The sequence below is a fragment of the Mobula birostris genome, chromosome 14 (assembly GCF_030028105.1).
Source record: "Mobula birostris isolate sMobBir1 chromosome 14, sMobBir1.hap1, whole genome shotgun sequence".
Classification (NCBI taxonomy): domain Eukaryota; kingdom Metazoa; phylum Chordata; class Chondrichthyes; order Myliobatiformes; family Myliobatidae; genus Mobula; species Mobula birostris.
The window spans coordinates 80,897,773-80,923,158 of NC_092383.1; the positions used below are offsets into that span (position 1 = coordinate 80,897,773).

At 43.4% G+C, this 25,386-nt stretch overlaps 1 protein-coding gene across 3 annotated transcripts in view; it reads right to left on the minus strand.

The window, feature by feature from the left end:
- LOC140210011 (cyclin-dependent kinase 18-like) overlaps positions 1-22,999 on the minus strand; it is a 126,927-nt gene extending 103,928 nt beyond the window's left edge. For 2 of the 3 annotated variants that reach the window (XR_011889124.1, XR_011889123.1), the window contains exon 1: positions 22,812-22,999. The gene's annotated coding sequence lies outside the window, so the exon portion shown is untranslated. Of the gene's footprint in view, positions 1-22,722 lie in introns of all 3 variants that reach the window. The other variant, XM_072278740.1, reaches the window with a different exon arrangement.
- Between the last annotated feature and the right edge of the window lie 2,387 nt (positions 23,000-25,386).

Below are 25,386 nucleotides of genomic sequence, written 5' to 3' on the forward strand. Positions count from 1 at the left end.
TTCCAATTGAGTTTCCTTGTAAAACACAAGAGTGTAATTTATGTTTTCCTTCTGAATATTTCTTATATGATGCCATGTGCCTGTGATGCTGTTGCAAGTAATTTTTTCATTGCACCTGTGCACACATGTACTCCTGCATACGACAATAAATGTCTGAGGGGAGGCATGATACATTTTTTAAGATAATAAAGTCATTGAAAAGTACAGCACTGAAACAGGCACTTCGGCCCATCAAGTCCATGCCAAAAACTATTTAAACTGTCTACTCCCAAAGATCTGCACCGAGACCATAGCCCTTCATATCCCTACTATCCATGTGTCCATCTGAACTTCTCTTAATGTTGAAACAGTGCTCCCATGGGTCACTTGTGCTGGCAGCTCATTCCACACCATCACAACTCTTTGAGTAAAAAAAAGTTTCCCCTCATGTTTCCCTTAAACTTCTCACCTTTCACCTTTAACCTATGATCTCTGGCTGTAGGCCAACCTCAGTGGAAAAAGCCTGCTTTCATTTACCCTATCTATACCCCTCATAATTTTGTCTACCTCTATCAAATGTCCTCTCAATCTTCATCATTCTAAAGAATACTGTCTTAACCTATTTAATCTTTGCTGTAGGTAGATGACCAAAACTGCGCACGATACTCCAAATTAAGCCTCACCAGCGTCTTATACAACTTCAACATAACATCCCATCTTCTGTACTCAATATATTGATTTATGAAGGCCAGTATGCCAAAAGCTTTCTTTACGACCCTATCAATTTGTGATGACACTTTCAACAAATTATGTACCTGTATTCCCAGATCCCCTTGTTCCACCACACTCCTCAGTGCCCTACTGTTCACTGTGTAGGTCCTACCCTGGTTGGCCCTACCGAAGTCTAAAACATTGCACTTGTCTGCATTAAATTCCATCTGCCATTTTTCAACCTGTTTTTCCAGCTGATGCAGACCCCTTTGCAAGCCATGATAGCCTTCCCCACTGTCCACTAAATCCCCAGTCTTGGTGTCATCTGCAAACTTGTTGATAATGAAAAAGGTTTCCATTGTTTCAATTGGTGAAGGAGACTAGAAGTCCAAGGCTACACTTAAATGGCATGGATGCCAGTGGGATACAGCTGCCCAAGCTGTTACTCCACTGAATCAAAATTGCAGATACACTCTGAAAGGGAAAGGAAGGAATCAAAACTGGTGAGATGAGGTGGGAGCAGTAGAGCCCAGCAGTTGATGGGGAAGGTTGGAAACTGATAGGCGACTGAGTTGGTGATGTGGTCAAAGGTTACCATAAGAGTGTGATTGTGTTTTTGATGATTGGAAATAGCAGTAAGTGTGGAAGGGATCTCAGAGTTGGAGTACACAGATCAGGAAGATAGATACTTTATTTATCCCAAAGGAAATTGCAGCATCACAGTAGCATTACAAGTGCACAGATATAAATATTAGAATAGAGGTAGAAAGAATTTTTTAAAAGTTACCTCGAACAGTCTAACAGGAGGAGGTCATCATATCCCTAGATATAGGTTGACTCATTATAGAGCCTAATGGCTGAGGGTAAGAATGACCTCATATAGCGCTCTTTGGAGCGGCACAGTTGTCTTAGTCTATTACTAAAAGTGCTCCTCTGTTCAGCCAAAGTGGCATGCAGAGCGTGAGCAATATTGTCCAGAATTGCCAAGATTTTCCATAGGGTCCTTTGTTCTATCACAGCCACCGGTGTGTCCAGTTTGGCTCTTATAACAGAGCCAACCTTTCTAATCAGTTTATTGAGCCTGTCGGCATCACCCATTGTTGATGCCATTGCTCCAGCACACCACTGTATAGAAAATTGAACTGGCGACGACAGACTGGTAGAACATGTGAAGGAGAGGCCTGCATACTCCGAAGGACCTCAGTCTCCTCAGGAAGTAGAGGTGACTCTGGCCCTTCTTGTACACAGCCTCTGCGTTGGTCCTCCACTCAAGTCTATCATCCAGGTGTGCCCCCAAGTACTTGCAGGTCCTCACCATCAGTAGTAACATGGCTGAAGGTGTAGGTGATGGTGAGGGTTTGGTTGGTTCTGCTTTCCCTGCATTGGGGAAAAGAATGAATACTAGGCTAGACCTCAGGTTCACTGCTGTGGAACTAAGATCAAATTTGCCTCCAAAGTGTCCAGCAGTGGGAAGCCACACCAGATCATGGTCTAGGTGTCCCTGTAGTGATCCAAAGAAGCTCTGCGTGGGGACTGACACAGTCACATGCCGTGTTGACATGGAAACTGTGTAGACATTCTTGGTATGAAGTCCTCTACTGAAATTCAAGTATGACTTGGAAAAAGCCATCATATCATGGACTCATTACATGATACAGTAAATACAATAAAACACCTTCCCCAGCTGAATTTCTGGATGTCCAAGTTTAAGATGACTGCTGATATATCCAAAAAATTAAGGAGAGATTTTTCCCAAAGAATGTAAGTGAAGTGGAACTCTTGTGCTTCCTGCATTACCTGTTCCACACTGATCCTGGCAACATCTGCATTACCTGTTCCACACAGACCCCCAACACCTACATTACCTGTTCCACACTGATCCCAACAACCTCTGCATTACCTGTACCACACTGATCCCAAAACACATGCTTTACCCATTCCACATTGAAACCAACAACCTCTGCATTACCTGTTCCACACTGACCCCCAACACCTGCATTACCTGTTCCACACTGATCCCAAAAACACCTGCATTACCTGTTCCATACTGATCCCAAAACACCTGCATTACCTGTACCACACTGATCCCAACAATACCCTGCATTACCTGTACCACACTGATCCCACCAATATCCTGCATTACCTGTACCACACTGATCCCAACAATACCTTGCATTACCTGTACCACACTGATCCCGGCAACCTCTACATTACCTGTTCCACACTGATCCCAACAATACCCTGCATTACCTGTACCACACTGATTCCAGCAACCTCTGCATTACCTGTTCCACACTGATCACCAACAGCTCTTTGCATTACCTGTTCCACACTGACCCCAATAACACCTGCATTACCTTTACCATACTGATCCCAAAACACCTGCATTACCTGTACCACACTGATCCCAACAATACCCTGCATTACCTGTTCCACACTGATCACCAACAGCTCTCTGCATTACCAGTTCCACGCTGATCCCAACAATACCCTGCATTACCTGTACCACACTGATCCCAACAACACCTGTATTACCTGTACCACACTGACCCCAGCAGTTCCCCGCATTGCCTGTTCCACATTCAACCTCTTTTCCTACTACATTTTAATTTTAAAGGACCGTTCTGACTACAATCCTCTGTCTTTCTCAAATTAAAAATCTTTTCTTGAACTGTGCAACTAGAACATCGAACGTAGAACAGTACCAATGTAGAATGTGTTCATGTTGCTCACTAATTAGCTTAGATCACAGGAAAATTCAGAGGTATAAGATCAATGCTTACTATAGTTAGAAGCTGTACTAAGCTTTATAATTCCAACCTATCATATATATTGACCAGGCTTTTCATACCAGTCTGCTCTGCAAGACCTGGAGGTTTTTAAATTACAGCAGCTTAATGCAGACCTATTGGGGTCCTTGACTTCAAGCTGTGATATTTGAGGTCTTTGAGTGAACTACACACTTCCAGAAGTTACCAACTTGGCAAGGAGAATGAAACTATTCTAGTTGGAGTCACCAATGTCAAAAGTTTCAAAGTTTCAAGTTTCAAAGTACATTTGTTATTAAAGAATGTATAAATTACACAGCCTTGTGATTTGTTTGCTTACAGGCAGCCACAGAGCGAGAAACACAAAAGAACTCAATTTAAAATAAATAAATAAAAGACCAACTCCCGATGCACAGAGAAAGGGGGAAAAAACTCAAATCATGTAAACAATAGAAGCAAAGAAGAACATTCCATGAGTCCTTAGATCCGAACCCCACAGCAGCCCAGAGTAGGCCCAAGCCTCAGTATCAGTTTATCATATTAGCAGACACAGAGCACAGCAGCTGGGAGCAGTCTTCATAGCCTCAAAGCCATGATAAGAGGGGTGGACATCATGGGAGAGTGGGTGAAATCGGCTCTCACCTCCAATGCCATCTATCTGGGCTGACGTTTAAATTGTCCAAACAACATATCGTACCTCACTCTAAGACCCAGGCACCACTGCAGTGGAGTGCTGGCCTAGACCATACAACCCAGCAATTCAAGTCAAGTCAAGTCGCTTTTTATTGTCATTTCGACCATAAACTGCTGGTACAGTACGCAGTAAAAATGAAACAACGTTCCTCCAGGACCATGGTGCTACATGAAACAATTCGCTCTGGGTGCAGATTTCGCAGCCCAGCCTGAGGCTGCTCGCAATTTCTCCAAAATGGCTCAGCACCCAGAGCAACCCAGCCTCGCACCTGGGGCAGTTTTACAGGCATCAGAACTCCTCCAACTCACAATGCCAGGGGCCCAGGCTGGAGTTTGCAGATTCTTTTGTGATCAGTGTGTTACCATACACCCTCGGCTGCGACAGCTTCTGGGATTTAGATGCTCAAACTCCCTGGAGTACAGAGAGCTGACACGGCCCCTTTAAGGCTTCAGGCCAGTCCCACTAATTGGTAATCATGTTTCAAGCACTAAGAATTGACTATTTAAGCAACACCTAAACTGTGGTTTGATGCTCAATCGTAAACCTACTCATGATATTGTCTAGTATTTGTTTTGAGCTCAGATCCATTGTAATACTGTGTCTCAAACCTTGCTTTGGATATCCCAGCATTTGGGTCCAATTCATCCCAGGAGGTCAGCAGTTTCTGAGATATTCAAATCATTTCTTCTGGCATCAGCAATCATTCCACAGTGAAAGTCACTTACATCACATTTCTCCCTTACTCTGATGTTTGGTCTGAACAACAACTGAACCTCTTAACCATGTCCGCAAGCTTTTATGCATTGGGTTTCTGCCACATGATTGGCTGATTAGATATTTGCATGGATGAGCAGGTGTACCTAACAAAGTGGCTACTGAGTGTATGTGCACAATAGGCAAATTGGCCACTGTAAAAACTCCTTTCTAAAGGGTACAGCAGAAGAACCAAGGGGAAGTTGATGGGCCCATAAGCGAGAACAAGCTGCAAGGTTATAAATAAAGAAGGAGAAAGGGAATTAAATTGACCAGGAGATTGTATAGATCTGATGAGCTGAATTGCATCCTTCTGTGTTGTAGTAGATAAGTAATTGAACTTTACCGATAGATACCATTTCCTGGAATAAAGGTTTCCTTCTTGGCGTGACTAAGTCCCGTAAAATTTAGTTGGGCAAAAAAAAATCCTTAGAATGGTGGTGCAGTCATAAAATTACAAAATAAGGCAAATAATATGAGGTTCTTCTGAAGTAAAAGAGACAACTTGGCCAATTAAACAGCAGCTCCCCAATCATAGCCAAATGTCCGCTTACTGCTGACTTCAGACTTTATGAGTTTGTTCCGATGGTCAGGTACAGTTTGCACCTATGGGGGAGCATTAATGCAGCTTTATAGTGAAAGCAGATAAAGCCACGTTTTATTCAATGTTAAACTGAAGGGTTGTACATGTTTATTAACAAAATGGGAGTTAAGAATGTAATTGTGCTTTTATACACTTTGTTTCAAAATCAGCCAGAGATTGCAAGGAGAAAGAATTTTAATCTCCAGAGTCGTTATTTCTAGTTATCTGTTGCAGCTGTCAATCTTGAAGCTTGCTCTATGCACAGCGATCAAATCCATGCATTAAATTAGGAGATTAAGGACAGGAACAGGTGATTCAGCACCTGGCTCCTCACACCTCTCGGTTCAATCATGGCTGATTTGCTTTTCAGGGATTTTGGAGCAGCGAAGTTTGATGGATTTCAATTCTATTTACCTACCTACTGCACCTAACCTCCGATGTGCATCTTCTAATCTACTTAGGAAACATCAACTGATTCACCATTACGCCATTGGTTGGGCTTAACTACTGCCTGTATTTACGTGCCAGGTGAAAACGAATCACAGAAAAATGAAGCCAAATATTATACAGCACTTTATCTGTGCATGAAACAAACCAGAAGAAGCCAATTTTAACTTCCGCAAACTTTGGGCCATTGTTGGAATGTTCCACATCGTGACATTATTGACATTACGTGGAATGAAGCAGTAGCTTTGGGCAGATCTTAAACAAGCCTTCTCTTGTTTCTCAACATCCTGAAAACAGTCGGAAGAGCAGACTTTCCAGATGCAGCTTTATGTACAGAATCATTCAGTTTCAAAATAGCCATGAACTTCAATCTTTCTCGGTAAGTTTTTTTTAGACATGAGGGGAAAAGGTAGAAACGAGCCACTGGTCCTGGGACACATTCTTGTCTGGATTCCTTTGTTTTAAATCAATTTTATTGAAATAATAAATGAAATCAAAACTGCTTTTTCTCTACAAGTGTTGTCTGAGTCTTTGAGCAATTCTTGGATTTGCATAGACAAGTCTTTACAGTCCCTACATCTTGGTGCAAAGCAGGTTGAAGGCCAAGAACAATTTAATTTCCTCACAGCACACTGTAGGAACTCAGCAGGTTGGGCAGCATCAGTGGAAAAGATCGGTCGACGTTTCGGGCCGGAGCCCTTCGTCAGGACAGTCCTGACGAAGAGTTCCGGCCCGAAACGTCGACCGATCTTTTCCACTGATGCTGCCCGACCTGCTGACTTCCTCCAGCGTGTTGTGAGTGTTGCTTTGACCCCAGCATCTGCAGATTATTTTGAATTTAATTTCCTTCTTGATACCTTCCTCTTCATCACCAGATTAACATATGAGAGTAATCTACAAATACAAGAAGGCTTGTCACATTAAGCTACATGTATCCCAGGAGAACTTTCATTTGCTGAGTAAGGTAAGCATAACCCTGCCCTGTAGCAGAGAGAGCATCCGAAGATGTGGTGCCAGATTTGCTCCAGAGGATAAGAAATGAGGCTCTGTCTGGCAAAACCATCCAGTGAGTCCAGTCATTAAAAAGTCAAGGCATTCAATCCACTATCGACACCACAAAATTGGATTTTACGCGCCATTGTTCTGTGGGATCTTGCTATGTTCAGATTTTCCAGCTCTATTTCCCACAAATGTCATAATAATTGCACTTCAAAAAGTAATTAATACAAAATGTTTCTGGTGAAAGGCACTTAGAAGAACAAGTACTTCCCTTTGCTTCACTCCTAATGACCCACTCCTCACCTGAATGATATGCCCCATTTCAAACTCTGTCACCAGAAGATACATCCTCTTGTCAATCACTTTCAGAATCCCCTGTCTCATGGAGATGTGCTTAATAATTGCATGTTGTGGTCATATAGAAACATCTGCATGCACATGCAATTACAAGCGCACACAAAATTGGAAATTCTACCAGGATTTGTGAGTAGTTTGATTTGAAGGATCACTGCACATCAGACCACTTTTTTTAAATCTACTGATGTTAAATGAAAGTGAAAAGATTGCAGATGGTGGAGATCAGCATTAAAAATAGAAAATGCTGGAGGCACTCAGCAGATCAGGCAGCATCCATGGAAAGAGAAATACAATTATCATTTTGTGTCCAATCTGAGACATTAACTCTGTTTTTACCTTTTCAAAGGTGCTGCCTGAGCTGGTTTCAACATTTTCTGTTCTTATTACACATTCTAATACTGCTTTTTGAATATACACACAACAAACCACCGTTGGTGTACTGTGTAACAAACTGTTGAATTGGATGTTATGCTCGATCAATGTCAAAGCCACAAATAAAATTCAGTATTGCTGAGTTCAGATAATTCACATTCACTCTCCTTTTAAATGGATTATCTTGGGGCTAATAGGAGAATCAGAGGTACAGACTGTTTGTGGTTCGGTTCGCAACAGAATAAATTCCCACCGCAAGCAGCCTGCATTTCCCAAAAGTGGGAGAGAAGGGATTATCACAGCTCTGTCCGGTGTGAACAGGATGCATGCTAAGCAACTCAGTTCAACAGAAATGTCACAAATTCTTACCCAACCCACGTGCAAAAGTGATGTGGACGGAGAGAGAGGACTGGGCTTCTGAGCCAATTAGCACAAACCTGCTGATGAACTAATTGTGCAGGTCTTTGATTCCAGCAAGGTACTCAGTGTCTATTCAGAGCTGGGGTTGTAACTAGGGTAACACCAGTGGAGAGGGAGACAAAATATCCCAGGAAACTGTGTTATAAATGCAACACCACACTGAGGGAGAGAGCGTGTGACAAACAATCTAAGAGCAATTGCACCCACTCCTCAAGGTTTTTGCTGAATGCAATTAGTCAATCATTTCTTTGGTACATTATCCATGTGCAGGTCAAATAAGCGTCTGCCCTCTCCTTCTAAAAGGGAAGGAATTAAGTGATTTCAACAAGCCCTTCTTACTTTGCATGTGCCATGACGTGACTGAAATGAAATGTTCCCTCATTAAATGAACAGTTCAGAGAACTAGCTCTAAACCACCAACCTCACTGAAAGGTGGCTGATTTTAGACTCCAACATACCACTTTCTTCCAAGCCAAAGTTCAAAAGGGAAAGACCAAAGAACAGCTACACAAGAGTTTCTGCAGAGGCTGGAAATCCAGAGAAACAGACACAAAATGCTGGAGGAACTCAGCAGGGGAGGAAGCATCCGTGTCAAACTCCCACCCAATGACCCTGCCTACAAAAGTCTCTGAAAGAGATAGGTCCAAAGATTTGCAGTCCTTCACGAAAAGAAATTTCTCCTTGTTTCAAACCCTTTATCCTGAAACTATGTCCCCTAATGCCGCCCCAATCAAAATCAGCAAAATAGCAACAAATAAAGGAGCAACCAGAACACACCAGAATGTGAACCACACTTTAAACAAACAGATTTTTCATTCCTTCTTCCAAAGTGGATCATTTCACATTTTCCCACACATTACTCCGCCTTCCAACTTTGTGCTCTCTCACTTTGTCTATCTGTATCCCCTTGAAGACGGTCCACAGGAGGTTCATGATGCCAGGAATGAAAGGGTTAAGCTATGAGGAGCACTTAATGGCTCTGGGCCTGTACTTGCTGAGAGGGGGATTTCACTGAATATTGAAAGGCCTAGACAGAGTTGACATTTCCTATAGTGGGGGATTTGAGGACCAGAGGGCACAGTCTCAGAATACATCCCTTTAGAACAGAGATGAGGAGGAATTTCTTTAGCCAGAGTGAGATGAATCTGTGGAATTCATTGCCATAGACAGCTGTGGAGGCCGTCATTGGGAATCTTTAAAGTGGTGGTTTGATTACTAAGGGCATCAAAGGTTACAAGGAGAAGGCAGGAGAATGGATTTGACAGGGATATTAAATCAGCCATGATGGAATGGTGGAGCAGATTCAGTGAGGCAGATCTGCTCATAACCTAGCTCTCATGCTGTTATGGTCTTCTTTTTATTACTGCAAAGCTCCAATGTAGTCAACGCCCTGGTGAATCTCCTCTGCACACTCAGTATATAACTTACAAGGGTTAAAGGGGGAAACTATTGAACTGCATACCCTATCGTCTTACCAGGCACCAGCCAAAACAAGTGTTCTCGGCTGGCATGTAGGAGGTGCTTAGTTCCAGCAATACCCTTGCTACACAGTAGTATAGCAGACAGCGTAATGCTTTACAGCGCCAGCTACCGTAGTTCATTTCACATTCTCCCTGTGACCACGTGGGTTCTTCTGGGTCCTCTGATTTCCTCCCACACACGGGTTAGTAAGTTTTGGTCATACTACGTTGGTGCTGAAAGCAGGGCGACACTTGCAGGCTGCCCCCAGCACATCCTCAAACTGTGTCGGTCGTTGATGCAAACGACACATCTCCCTACACATGTCAATGTATTTCTGTAAATAAGGCTGATATTTATAACACCCAGCCCACTCCTGGAAGTGAAATTTTTATTAAAACAGGCTGAACTTCTCCCAGTCATTTCAAAAATGTTCAAAGTACAAAGTAAGTTTATTAGCAAAGTACATATATGTCACCATATATAACCCTGAGATTCATTTTCTTGCAGGTATACTCAATAATTCCATAATAGTATAATAACCATAAGGGAACCAAAGAGAGACCACACCAATCTGAGTGTTCAATCAGAGTGCAAAAGACAGCAAACTGTCCAATTAGGTCCACTGACGTAGAATTCATAGAAACTACATTGATTCTAATTTCATCCACGTCATTGGGTCCAATATCAGCATGACTGCGCTGCCTTGGGTGATGGCTGGAACAGATGACAGCAGTGATAGACCACAGCTCAAGACCTTTGGCCTCCAGAAAGCTGCCTGGATTTGAAAATAGTGTAATGCTTTTCGTCTGCTGTCTCTGTTTCGCTCATCAAAGAGAACCATATCAGAACTTATCATAGGATTAAATCCCTGTACGTTTTTCAGGCTCTTATTTATTTGATTGCTATCACACCATCTCCCTGGGAGCTTTATCTAGCTAGAATTTCTGCAAGTCAAGAAAATGCAATGTCAGAGATCAAAAAATTACTGACGCATTTGCTGGTCTCCAAGAAATTAGTCCATTTATGTTGAGTGAATAAGCTGCCTTGTTACTCAAGCCAACCAATCTTGGCTTAGCCAAAAATAATAAATGCTTTACATGGCCCTGAAAGCCTAACGGTTAAATATACTAACCCAGGACTGTTGAGTTAGTAAGGTACTCATAGAACCTACTTTGGCTCTCACCTCAACCACGTCCTGATTTTAAAGTTCTCACATCTGAAACCATGCATCCCGCCCCTTCGCTATAACACCGCCTTATCTTACAATCCTCCAAGATTTCTGTGACTTTCTAATGCTACCTTCATGTACACTAACTCCTTCAGCTATCAAGGCTCTAGGCTGTGATGATTCACCATTTCCCCAGTGGAAACAATTTTTTAACATGCACTGAGGTCTCCAAGGCTTGGGGTCAAGTTCACTTTGATAACACGCTCATGATTTGTGATTTTTCACCATTTTGGAAGGATCAGTGAACAAAGATGTTTCTCAGCTAGAGATGGCTGGCACCAGAATCATAACACTTGCAATGGCCTTGAATACTTTTGCAATTAGTGGAATAATTAATAATGAAAAATCATTGTTGCCTTATATCATGTGTCAATTAAGACAGGAACACTACCTCACTACTTTTGCACTATGTGTTTATCTTTTTATATATACACAGTACTATGCAAAGGTCTAGGCACCTAGGTATAGAGAGGGTGCCAGAACTTTTGCATAGTACACTGTATTTGTCAAAGTGGAGCAGAGAGAGAGTTGGTAAACCCAACAGGTGCCAATGATATTGGGAATGGCGAGGCTGGAGCACCGCGGGAAGGGTGTGGGACAGGTGGCAGAGAAGGAGTGCCAGGGATGGGGTTGGCATGGGTGCAGACACCAGGCAAGGTCACATGATTCCAAACAGTTGGTTTATTGATCATTACACAATGTCACTCTGGTGCTTCCCGCACCTTCCTTCTCCTTTGCTCTTTCTTAGCCAAGATTCCCTTCTTCCTGCCCCTTCCCACTCTCAGTCCACAATAGAGACCCGTACCAGGTTCAGATTTATCATCACTCACATATGTCATGAAACACGTGTTTTTTTGCAGCAACAGCAGTACAGTGCGATACATAAAATTATCACAGTACTGTGCAAAAGTCTTAGGCATCCTAGTTATATATTTTACATATATATAGCATAAAAACCCCAGCAGTTTCTGAGATACTCAAACCACCCCATCTGGCACCAACAATCATCTCATGATCAGGGTCATTTAGATCACATTTCTTCCCCATTCTGAAGTTTGGTGTGAACAACAACTGAACCTCTTGACCATTTCTTGCATGCTTTTATGCATTGAGTTGCTGCTACATGATTGGCTGATTAGCTGTTTGCATTAATAAGCAGGCGTACAGGTGTACCTAATAAAGTGGCCACTGAATGTATATATCTTATTGTAATTTATATTTTATTTCATATATTGCATGGTACTGCTGCCACAAAACCACAAATTTCATGACATATGTCAGTGATAATAAGCCTGATTCTGATTCTGATCACCATTTGTTGTGGCGCTGAGCCTGAGCTGGAAGTCTGCAGTCTTAACACCCGAGTCCAAACCCATCATGGCTGTTGACTCTGATATACTTCTGCAGCTTAGGGGGAAGGAAGTTTATGTGGAAAAGGGCACATCTATTCCCTTCGATAAGACTTCCAGTCTCCCATCAGGCTGCTCCCAATGGTCCACTTTAGGATTTGTCATACATCAGGCTCCCACTGGCAAATGTATCTTTGTCCAAGCCAGTGATCACTCAGTCTTGAAGGAGACATTACTTGCTGAGGGTTAGTTATTGTTGAGTTTGAGTGCATTAGCTTGAAGGTGGTAGTGGCAGAATTTGTACTAACTTTGGAAAGAGTTGAATGAATATTTGAAGATTAAGATATTGCAAGGCTCTTGGGCAGGTGCAGTGGTAGTGGTATTGGCTGGTCAATCTTATTCAAACAGTTGGCATCAGAACAATAGGTTGAATGGCCTCCATTATGTTGCATCACTCAATGCATCTATCACTTAATGGTTCCCATCTTTTGTTAGTTCATTTGGGTTGTCACTGCTGGTTGCATAGTCTTGCCAGTAAGCTGCTCAACAGTAGAAGGAATCACAGCCAAATCCATGAACGCTGATTTCTCCAACTTCTGGCAATTTCTTCCCCTCCCAGCTTCTCTCTTTTTCCATTCCTCATTCTGGTTACATTCTTACCCCATCTCTTATCCTCACTTATCCCAGCTTCTTACTTCATTCCCCCTTCCCCCAACCATCCACCTTTCCCCTCACCTGGTATCACCTATAACCTGCCAGCCCTCGCCCATTTCCCTCCACTCACCTTCTCATTCTGGCTTCTGCCCTCTTCCTTTCCAACCCTGAGGAAGGGTCTTGGCCTAAAATGTTGACTGTTTATTTATCATAGACGTTGCTTAACTTGTTGACTTCGTTCGGCATTTTAAGTGTGCTCAAGATTTCCAACATCTGCAGAACCCCCTGTCTTTATGAATATCCATCTCCCATCCTCTACCCATCCCAAATCCAGAGTGCTGAGGCTCATAGCATTGACATCAGTCTTCAAAGTGTGAATTAGAAACCCAAATGATAGTTTTCCAACAGCTTGCTACCAAGTAGCAAAGGTCCAACAGAGTAATTCAAGTGTGTGTACAAAAAATCCCTGCTTCTAATTACAAGCAGGTTGGTCTAACGTACTTCACTGTCTCACCTGGTTGCTTTGGGTTATAATGTTGCATGTTTAGGTCCCACTGAAAAGATGGGTAGTCACTTCAACGGGACCTTTACTCACACACTTAGGCTGACAGTACAGTGGTGCTGAAGGAGTGCCACACTACAAGGGATGAGATGAGATATTAAATGAAGTCCAACCTGCTCTCTTGGTTGAAGAAGAATTATCTTTACTGACCTGGCCAGTACTGATGGACTGACATATGAGCAAAAGACCATCCACTCTGGAATAGCATTCATAGATCTGGTCACTTCACTATACTAGGGGTGTGATCGCACTGAGGAAAGTGCAGAGTAGGTTTTCTAGGATGTTGCCTGGGATACAGATGGGGTGCTTGTTTGTTTTGGAGTGAAGGAGGCTGAGGGTTGCATGGGTTCTGATAGAAGTACACAAAATTATGAATGAATTAAATAGAGTAGATAGAAGGTAACTTTCCCCAAGGCAGAAATAACTAAAACCAGACGGCATAGGTTTAGGATAATTGGTATGTCATTTAGAAAGGGGGATTTTTTTTCCCACGCGGAGGGTAATTGCAACATAGAACACTCTACTTGTTTAAAAATAAGGGATTGCTTGTTTAAGATCAGGATCAGGCCAGCTTTGGAGGAGGAGGTTAATATAAACAAGTATTTGAATCACAAGGATGGACCGAACACTAGCAAATTGGATTAGCATAAGTTGGAACTTGATGGTTGGCATGGAAACAGTGGAATAAAGGACCTGTTTCTGTGGTCTGTTACTCTATGACTCTGAATGGTTGGACAGACAGGGTTTATTTATAGCTGCTGAAATTTTGAAGAGTGAGTGATGGTGAGGAGGGTGTGTTAGGATAGGAATGTCCACTCTTGCAGGTGAAGCTATATTAAGGCTCACTGCTTAATAATTAAAGGACTTGCCATTTCAGAGATAAGACATTTATTCTTTCCTCTCAGGAGGTCATAATCCTTTGGAACTCTCTTCCTCAAAAGGTAGAGGAAGCTAGGTCTTGAAATATTTTTAAGGTGGAGGTAGACAGATCCTGTATAAACAAAGAGTTGAAAGGTTAGCAAGAGTAGACAAGAATGCAGGGTTGAGGTTAGGGACGGATAGACCATGCTGTTACTGAAAGGCCTTGCAGACGCTGGGCATCAAGTTTGTTTGTTTGTTTCATGGAGTGAACTTCTTTCTCAAAATTCTACGGAAATTATCCTGGGAATGAAAGGGTTAATGTATGACCGCTTGATGGTCTGGGCCTGTATTTGCTGGAGTTTAGAGGAATGAGGGGGATCTCATTGAAACCTGCTGAATATTGGAAGGCCTTATACTGGAGGTTTCCCAGACAGAATATGAGGTGTTGCACCTCTAACCTGAGGGTGACCTAATCATGGCATTGGAGGAAGCTATGGACCATCACATCAGAATGGGAATGGGAAATAGAATTAAAATGAGTGGCCATCAGGAAACCCTGCCTGTTGTGGCAGATGGAGCAAAGGTGTTCAGGTTCTCTATTTACAAACAGGTGGGTTGGGTTTACTGGATCCTGCAGGGTTTCCGACACCTTCTGCCACATGGGAGCCTGGCTACAGTCACACTTCTGACTTGCAAACTATTTGTGTTACAAACAGTTCACAGGAACAGAGCCATTCTATAGCAACACACAAAAAGCTGGAGGAACTCAGCAGGTCAGGCAGCATCTATAGGAGGAATTGGAGAGACGATATTGCGCGGTGAAGTTCTTCATCTGAACGCAATAAAGGCTGGAGGAGCTTATCAGGTCAGGCAGCACCTATGAAGGGAAATGGGTAGTAGATATTTCGGGTCGAGAGCCTTCGTGTGGAGTCCAGATTACTGAGTGGACATCCCTCAGCACTGTAATAAACTGCCAGTCTGAATTATGTTCTCCTGCATCTGCAAAGTCCCAGAACGTTACCCACTGAGCCATGACTGACCAACAAGACAGCTTTACGTAATTTCCTTTGGGAAATCAGGAAGCAATGATGCAGAATCTTCCAAGATGAAGAAAAATGAGCCACCGTTCGGTAACAGATTCCTATTACCTGTTAATGCCTCCCTATGTCAGCTACAACCTTCATTTATTTAGTGCCTTGAATGTTCCACAGAGTCTCACTTCACCGTGTCTAAATTGGCACAAAGCCACGTAAGATGATAATAAATCAGATGATCAAAGATTTAACCAAAGAGGAAAGCTGTTTCATGGAATAATAGCTAATGATCTAGAACTCAGAGCCTTAAAGGGTGATAAAAAACTGAACCAATTGGGTCCTTTAAAACTGAAGGGAAAATTTTCCAGAGTGCAGGGGAGGGGCTGCAGAATTGGACTATCTGGATTGCTCATACACAGTCTTGACACGGGCTTGATGGTCCAAATAGGCCTGAAGGGCCTACATAGAATGGATGTGAAGGAGATGTTTCCTATCGTGGGGGAATCCAGGACCGGAGGGCACAGCCTCAGAATCGAAGGGCATCCATTTAAACAATGAAGACAAAGAATTGCTTCAGCCAGAGTGTGGTGAACCTGTGGAACTCAATGCCACAGACGGCTATAGAGGCCCAGTTGTTGGGTATATTTACAGTGGAGGTCGATATGTTCTTGATTAGTAAGGCAATCAAAGGTTGAGGGGAGAAGACAGGAGAATGGGGATGAGAGGGAAAATAAATCAGCCGTGATCAACTAGCAGAGCAGACTTGATGGGCTAAATTGCCTAATTCTGCTCCGAAGATTTATGGTCTTGTGATGTTTTGGGACTCTCTACAGAGGATGGCGAATGCAGGGTTTTATTTCAGAATCAGAATCAGGTTTAATGCCAACAGCAAATGTGAAATTTACTGTCTTTGCGGCAGCAGCAGCACAGTGCAATACATAATAACAGAGGAACAAAACTGTGAATTACAAGGTGTATAGACTGTATGTATATTAAATAAATCATGCAGAGGTAGATATATTCTTAATAAGCCAGAGCACAGGAGAGAAAATAGACTTTGAGTTTAATATGTCATCAGCCATGATCTTACTTAATGGTAGAGCAGGCTCGAGGGGCCAAACGGTCTGTTGCTCCCAATTCACATGTGCTTCTGTTGTTCTGTCAATCAATCTCAATACAAAATATTATCTCATCACTATTTCATCATTTCCTATGCCCAAGTTAGATGCTGGGTTTCCTTTCTTGCAATTGTGACCACAATTGAAATTTAGACCATAGAACCTAGAAGAGTTAACAGGCCCTTTAGTCGACAATGTTGACTGAACTAGTTATGGCACCTAGTCCCTGCGGCATGCCCCCATTTTTTTGCATGTTCATGCGCCTCCCTAAGAACTCCTTAAATATCTCTATTGTGCAAAACTCTACCACCACCCCTCACAGCATATTCCAGGCACCCATGACGCACAGTAACATAACTTGATCCATGGTTTGTATTTGAACTTTTTGCCCTCTCACCTTACATTCCAGCCCTCTTTAGAGGTACTTTATTGGCTGAAAAGTCCTTTGGTGTAACCCAAGGCTCTGGAAGATGCTACACAAATTCAAACTCCTTTCCCTGAATTTTGGACCACGCACTCTCTCATAGAGAGTGGCGACAAACATCCTCTCTGCAGGGCCCGGCTAGCGCAGTCGAGGCATCTTTTTTCTAGTGGAACATTGCAGTTGGTTACTAAGCAGTGAGTCTGTTGCCCCTGGTTGCGTAAACACACAGTTTGGAAAGGAATTGTATTTTCGACCATGAATTGCCTGGTTTTCGAAGAATCTGTCAGAAAGCAATAATGTCACCAAACAATGGAAAAGTTCAGCAAGATGTGATGTAATGAATCTAGGCTTCCGAACACAAAATCCAGCAGCACTGCATGCAATCATACAAGTTCAATATATTCAGTTGAGTTTTACTGTGGGGGTGAGGAGATGTTGGGGGGCCGATGGGAAGAGGAGGGGCTTACCATGAGACACAGAGACGATGAAACCTCCTCTCGCATTTACTTGTTCTACAACAAGGCCATTTAAACCGCAGGGTTTGTTTCACAATTGAACTGGGTCACCTCAACTACATTTGCACGCTGTCCACAGCTGAATGAAAATCTAACATGTGAAAATGCTCAATTCATCCTCAGCCTCTGCAGCCTTTAAAAAGCTGCAGTTTCTTCCACCTCTTGTAGGTGGGAGACCTTAGGAATGGAATGGGTACTGGGGAGGGGAGGGATCAAATTTGAAGAAGAGGAAGATTTTCCTTTGTTCTCCTTCCATAATCTCAAAGCATCCCAAATCGGAGAGATGTGGTCACTTCTGCCACGTGTGAAACATGACAATTTTATGCACAGTAGGTGTGCAAAAGCCACAAGGTAATACAGGATTTATGTACAGTTGGTATATAGGAAGCTACACACAAAATTCTGCAGGAACTCAGCAGGTCAGGCAGCATCTGTGGAGCAGAATAAAGAGTCAACATTTCAGGCTGAGACCCTTCATCAGGACTAGAAAGGAAGTGGGAAGAAACCAAAGTAAGACGGCGGACGGACGGATATGAGTACAAGCTGGCAGGTGATAGGTGAAGCCAGGTGAGGGGAAAGGTGAGTGGCTGGGGGAGGGGGACGAAGTGAGAAGCTGGAAGATGATAGGGGGAAAGGTAAAGAGCTGAAGGGAAGGAATCTGATAGGAGAAGACAGAGGACGATGGGAGAAAGAGAAGGAGAAGGGGCACCAGGTGGAGGTGATGGGCAGGTGAGAAGAAGAGAAGGGGTAAGAGGGGAGACAGGATGGGGAATTGAAATAGAGAGAGGGGGACGGGGATAATTACTGCAAGTTAAAGAAATCAATGTTTATACCATCAGGTTAGAAGCTAACCAGACAGAATATGAGGTGTTGCTCCTCTAACCTGAGGATGAAATAACACGTCAGAATGGGAATGGGGAGTAGAATTAAAATGAGTGGCCATCAGGAAACCCTGCCTGCTGTGGCAGATGGAGCGAAGGTGCTCGGGTTCTGTACTTATGAACAGGCGGATTGGATTTACCAGATCCTACAGGGTTTCCGGCACCTTCTGCCACATGGAAACCTGGCTGCAGTTGCATTTCTAACTTGCAAGCTGTTTGGGCTACAAACAGTTCACAGGAACGGAGCCACTCTGTAGCAAAACACAAAAAGATGGAGGAGCTCAGCAGGTCAGGCAGCACTAATGGAGGGAAATGGACAGGAGATGTTTCAGATTACTGAACGGACGTCCCTCAGCGCCATAATGAACTGCCTGTCTCGATTACTGAGTGGACATCCCTCAGCACTGTAATGAACTCCCAGTCTGGATTGTGTTTTCCTGGATCTGCAAAATCCCAGAATGTTACCCATTAAGCCATGACTGACCAACAAACAGTTCTACATAATTTCCTTTGGGAAATCAGAGAGCAATGATGCAGAGTGTTCCCTCAAGACAAAGAAAAATGAGCCACTGTTTGATAACAGATTTCCATTACCTGTTAATGCCTCCCTAGGTCAGTTACAACCTTCATTTATTTAGTGCCTTGAATGTTCCACAGAGTCTCACTTCACCGTGACTAAATTGGCACAAAGCCACGTAAGCAGATAGTAGGTCAGATGATCAATAGTTCCACCAAAGAGGAAAGCTGTTTCATACAATAATGGCCAATGATCTAAAACTCAGAGTATTAAACGGTAATAGAAGCTGAATCAATTGAGCCCTTCAAAACAAATTACAATAACTGCTAAAGGGAAAACTTTCCAGACTTCAGGGGCCAAATAGACCTGAAAGATCTACATAAAGTGGACTTGGAGAGAGCGTTTCCTATAGAGGGGGATTCTAGGTCCAAACGACACAGGCATAGAATAGAAGGCCGTCCCTTTAGAACAGAGATGAGTTGGAATTTGTTTAGCCAGAGGATGGTGAATCTGTGGAATGCATTGCCACAATTTGCTATGGAGTCCAAATCATTAGGTATACTTGCGGTCAAATGGCTTCTTTGTAACAATTCCATGATCTTAGGTAGACTTTAAAGAGCACCTTAAAGGGAGAATGATTGGAGGTTCAGGGATAGACTTCCAGGATATGCTTAAGGTCTACGAAAGAGCAGTTATAGCTGGGAATGATGGTGAGGTCAGTAATAGAGGGAGACAGATTTTTCTGAATTTTATAGGACTGGAGAGATTTGCAAAGATAGGAAAAATGAGATTGTGGGAGCACCTTAAAACACTGCTAATCAAGGGTAAGTGCAGGTCAGTGGATTGAGGCGTGATTGATGAAGAAGAAATAACTTGCTGAAACACAAAGTGGGTAGGGTGGCTACATAAACACAAGAGATTGTGCCAGTACTGGAAATACTGAGCAACACACACAAACTGCAGGAGGAATGCCTCAAGTCAGGCAGCATCTCCAGAGAAGAATAAACAGTCAATGTTTTGGATCAAGATCCTTCATCAGAGGTTACGGTGGGCCATCGATAGGATGCAAAACTAGACTGAGAAGTGGCAGATGGAGTTCAACCCAGATAATTGTGAGGTGGTTCGTTTTGGTAGGTCAAATATGATGCCCTATATATATGATAGTATTAACGGTAAGACTTGGCAATGTGGAGGATCAGAGGGATCTTGGGGTCCGAGTCCATAGGACACTCAGAGCCGCTGCACAGGTTGGCTCTGTGATTAAGGCGGCATACGGTGCATTGGCCTTCATCAATCGTGGGATTGAGTTTAGGAGCCGAGAGGTAATGTTACAGCTAATAGGACCCTGGTCAGACCCCACTTGGAGTACTGTGCTCAGTTCTGATCACCTCACTAAAGGAAGGATATGGAAACTATAGAAAGGGTGCAGAGGAGATTTACAAGGATGTTGTCTGGATTGGGGAGCATGCCTTATGAGAATAGGTTGAGTGAACTTGGCCTTTTTTTCCTTGGAGTGACAGAGGATGAGAGGTGACCTGATAGAGGTGTATAGGATGATGAGAGGCATTGATTGTGTGGATAGTGAGAGGCTTTTTCCCAGGGCTGAAATGACTAACACAAAAGGCACAGTTTTAAGGTGCTTGGAAGTAGGTACAGAGGAGATGTCAGGGGTAAGTTTTTTTACACAGAGAGTGGTGAATGTGTGGAATGGGCTGCCGGCAACGGTGGTGGAGGCGGATACAATAGGATCTTTTAAAGAGACTCCTGGATAGGTACATGGAGCCTAGAAAAATAGAGGGCCATGGGTGACCCGAGGTAATTTCTAAAGTAAATACATTTTCAGCACAGCACTGTGGGCTGAAGGGCCTACAATGTTGTAGGTTTTCTATGTTCTATGTTTCTATCAGGACTGGTAATGAAGGAGGCAGAAGCCAGATTAAGAAGTTGGGGAAGGTGAAGGAATACCAGTTAGAGGGTGGGTGGGTGGGGGAGGAGGGGGTAAAGTGAGACGGCCAGGGTACCACAGAGAGCTGTGGCAGTGAGAAACGACAGGAGTCAGTGGCCTGTAAATTCATCTCTGGTCGATAATACCATACAGAGCATTGCCAGCATACTGAACACAGCTTCCAAAATCCATTCCATTGATCTTTACAGACTGCATTCCACAAGCAGAGAGCTGTATGCTGATAGAGTTAGATAGCTCACTCATTCCAACCCCTAGATGAGAATTTCTCAGCAATTGTCACAAGAAAGCAGTATCCGTCATCAAGGACACCCACCATACAGGCCATGGTCTCTTCTCGCTATTACCACCAGACAGGAGGTCCCACACCACCAAATTCAGGAACAGTTGTTCCCCAAAACCATCAGACTCCTGAACCGGTGTGAATAACTTCACTCACCTCAACTCAGAACTGATCCCACAACCTACAGGCCCACTTTCAATGACTCTCCAACTCATCAGTCTACAACTCATGTTCTCAGTATTATTTATCTTTTATTTGCACAATTTGTCTTCCTTTGTATATTGCTTGTTTCTCCGTTGTCATATATAGCCTCCCATAACTTCTGTTTTATTTCTTTATTTTCCTGTAAATGCCAGCAAGAAAATAAATCTCAAGATAGTATATGGTGACATATAGGAATTTTGATAATAAATTTACTTTGACTTTGACTTTGATGGTGGGGAGTGCTTGGGCAGGAGGGGAGACAGGGGCGGAGGAGGTGCCTTTGAAGCTGGTGGAAAGAACAATTAATTTTACACAGAATATCCAGCTCAGAAATAGCCAACTTGCACAGACTCTGCTCTTACTCCACAGATGCTTCCTCCAACCCTTGGCAATGTCTCTCTCCCTCAGACTTTCAACTAGCTTCCTTTATAAGATCATCATCATCATCATCAGGTGCCATGCCCAGTTTGAGCTTTGACTGCCATGGCCCACAGACTCCTGTTTTGTGTCAAGTGGATCGATTCATTGGTATTCATTTCCAGTTCTCTGGCTGCTGTCTCCATCATCATTTGTCTTTGTCTTCCTCTTGCTTTCTTCCCTTCAGTCTTTTCCATAATTACCGTGCATTCTAACTCCTCTTTCCTAATCACATGGCCAATGAAGTTACATTGCCTTTTCATAATCTCATACATTATTTCTCTTCTTGTGTTTGCTCTGTTCATGACATCCTCATTAGATATTCATTTCATCCATGATATTCTTTGCATCCTCCTCAAAAACCACATCTCTGCTGCTACAATTCGTTTCCTCATGTTACTAGATATTCTGACATTCTGACACTCAGAATCCAACATTCTGATCCATATAACATAACTGGATAAACGTAACATTTCAGTACTCTGAGGCCGGTTGTCATGCCTAGCTTAGTATTGGTCAGTATACTCTTCATTCTCATAAAGGTGTCTTTTGCCATCCCTATTTATACAATATCAGTGCTATTTGCCTTGAATTCTGCCACTGGGCTGATCTCTCCTTCCTATCCCTTTTCCAGGCAAGAGAGATTCTGCTGAGTTCCTTAAAGGATTCATTACATTCAAGACTCCTGATTTTGTATTCCCTCTCAAACATATGATAGTTCTAGCAGGTCCCCTACCAGATCTATAATTGATCCAGTTATTCAATTATCAACCAACCCTCAGCCTTGACATCTCTTTGAGGCAGAGTCCTAAAGTCAATAGTGCGTGCTCTGCCCGCAACTGCAGTGTCAAGACCGCAGCACCCTGAGAGTTATCAAATCAACTGGATTTCATTGCATTGTTTACAGCTTCCTTATTCAGCAGTAAAAACGCCCGAACAAACTCTTCCTTCATTGACTGCAGTATTCTTAAGTCGCAGGCAGATTCCTGAGAAGAGTGCCTGCATAAACGCTACTGGCTTTCCTGCCCTAAGATGCAGTATTAAAAATAAATGCCCCCTGTACCATACCAGGAACTGTAAATGCTTGAAAAATATGTAGGGTTTTTAAATTGACATGTCGCTGGTTTTGTTAATTACAGTGATCACTATAATTCAGATATATACTCACAGCAGTGTCACAGATTCAAAGCAAGAGTTGTAAAATTACTTCTGGAATATTCCAAACAGAACTTAAAAAAATACAAGGCAGCCACTCACAGACTTTAACAAGAAGAGACTGGATTGCAGCGAGTTCTGGTTCAGTGACACTGGATTTAAACTGCCTGGGAGCTTCCTTCAGCAAGCATCATACGCACACATACTTCATGGTCTGATGAGAACAGAGATCTCATCAACATAGGCTCCGATATTAGTCCTGCTCCGCCTCTCTCTCTCTCTCTCTCTCTCTCTCTGTCTCTCACTTTCTCTCTCTCTCCCTCCCCGTCCCTCCCTCTCTCTCCTCTCCTCTCTCTGCTCCCTCTGTTTCTGTCCTGTCTGTCTGTCTATCTCTATCTCTCTCTCTCTTTCTCTCTCTCTCTTTCTCTCTCTCTTCCTCCCTCTCCCTCCCCTCTCTCCCTCCCCTTCCCTCCCTCTCTCTCCCCTCCTCCTCCTTTCTCCTCTCCTCTCCTCTCTCTGTTCCCTCTCCGTTTCTGTCCTGTCTGTCTCTCTCTCTCCCTCCCCTCTCCTTTCCTCTCTTCTCTCTTTCTATGCCTGTCTCTGTATATCTGTCTGTCTCACTCTGTCCTCACTCTCCTCTCTCTCTATCCTCTCCCCTCTGTCTCTCTGCTTCTCTCTTTCTCTCTCTCTCTCACTCTCTCCACACACATTCCTCAGCTGTTGGATCTAGCCTCCTGTCACTCCCTGAGCTATTCGATCGTGTTCCCTCACAGGTCATGTGTGCTGTTCCTTTGGGATAGTTTTATCTCTCTCCCCACCTCCAACACCCAACAAGCCCCCCCCAGCTCCACCCCCTTCACATTTCCACAGTCAAATCTTCCGCAAAATGTCTGCACCGTTCCACCAGCCTGTTTCAAACTGTTCTCAGACACAGAGAACCTGTTTACTGATCAACATGCAGGGGGGCGGGGGGAAAGCCTGGAAAACAAGTAACAGAGAAGGAAAGATATCGCCGGCATCCTGTATCATTCTAGGAAAAATGTAGACGGCCTATTTCACTGAAAGGCCAGACCACAGTGCCAGCTCTTTCCTTCACTCAGTGACCAGACCTCAGGCATATATTTGTGTCAACAAACTTGTGCAAACTCTGTGGTCCCAGCTTGCTCATACCTACCACCACTGACCTGCACCAGCTCCCAGTAAAGCAAGACCTCAGTTTTTAACCCCTCCATGGCCTTGCCCCTCCCTACTTCAGTAATATCTCCCAGGCCCATAGAATAGCAAACGGTATGACGCAGAAACAGGCCCCTCGGCCTATGCTGTCTATGCTAACCACGATGCCAGTCAAAGTTAACCCTATCTGCCTGTACATGGTAGCAGATTGGTTTATTATTGTCACGTATATCAAAATGCAGTGAAAAGCATGGATGGCAGAGGGGAAGGAACAGTTCCTGAATTGTTGAGTGTGTGCCTTCAGGCTTCTGTACCTCCTTCCTGATGGTAACAATGAGAAGAAGGCATGCCCTGGGTGGTGGGGGTCCTTAATGATGGACGCCACCTTTCTGAGGCACTGCTCCTTGAAGATGTCTTGGATACTACGGAGGCTAGTACCCATGATGGAGCTGACTAATTTTAGAGGTTTCTGCAGTGCAGTGCTTTTAAATAATAAAGTGCAAGATCATAACGAGGTAGATTGTGAGGCCAAGATTCCATTTTATTGCACAAGAGATTTTTTTTCAAGAATCTGATAACAGTGCCATAGAAGAATGGCAGTATATACTTCAGGCTGTTGTAACTTCTGCCCGACGGGAGAGGAGAGAAGAGAGAATGTCCGGAGTGGGCGGGGTCTTTGATCATGCCAGCTTCTTTACTGAGCCAGCGAGAGCTGTAGACAGAGTCCGTGAGGAGGAAGCATGCGTCCACAGCTCCGCAGTTTCTTGCGGTCACATGCAGAGCAGTTGCCATACCAAGCTGTTATGCATCCAGTCAGAATGCTTCCTACGGTAATTGGTTTTATTAGTGTCACACGTACTGAGCTACAGCGAAAAGCTTTATTTCGCATGCCATCCTTCCAGATCATTTCAAGGTATCCCTACGTCAAAGGGGAGAGCAAGAGCAGAAAACAGAGTGTAGCATTACAGTTGCAGATTAAGGCAACGCAGGTAGGTAATGAGGAGTATTGACCACAACAAGGTAGTTGTGAGATCATGGGTTTGTCTTTACTGTACAGGAGGTCCATTCAAGAATCTAATATCAGCAGGGTAAAAGCTGTCCTTGAGCTTGGTGGCACGTGGTCTCAAGTTCTGTATCTTCTGCCTGATGGAATGGGGTGGGAGGAGACTTTGATTATGCTGGCTGCCTTCGCAAGGCATGGTCTATATCTCTACATTCCTGAACTGCATCTTAAATGCCGCTATTATGCCACTTCCAACACTTCCCCAGGCACCGCATTCCAGCCACCTCTCATTCTTTGTGTAAAATGATTTGCCTTATAATGTTCCTTCAAACTTTTCCCCCACCTCCTCCAGAAAAAAGCCATCACTATCCATCCTATCGATATCTTATACTTTTATATACTTCTTTCAAAGTTCAAAGTAAACTTATCACCAAAGTATGTATAGGTCACCATATACCACCTTGAGATTTATTTTCTTGCAGGCATTCATGGTAGAACAAA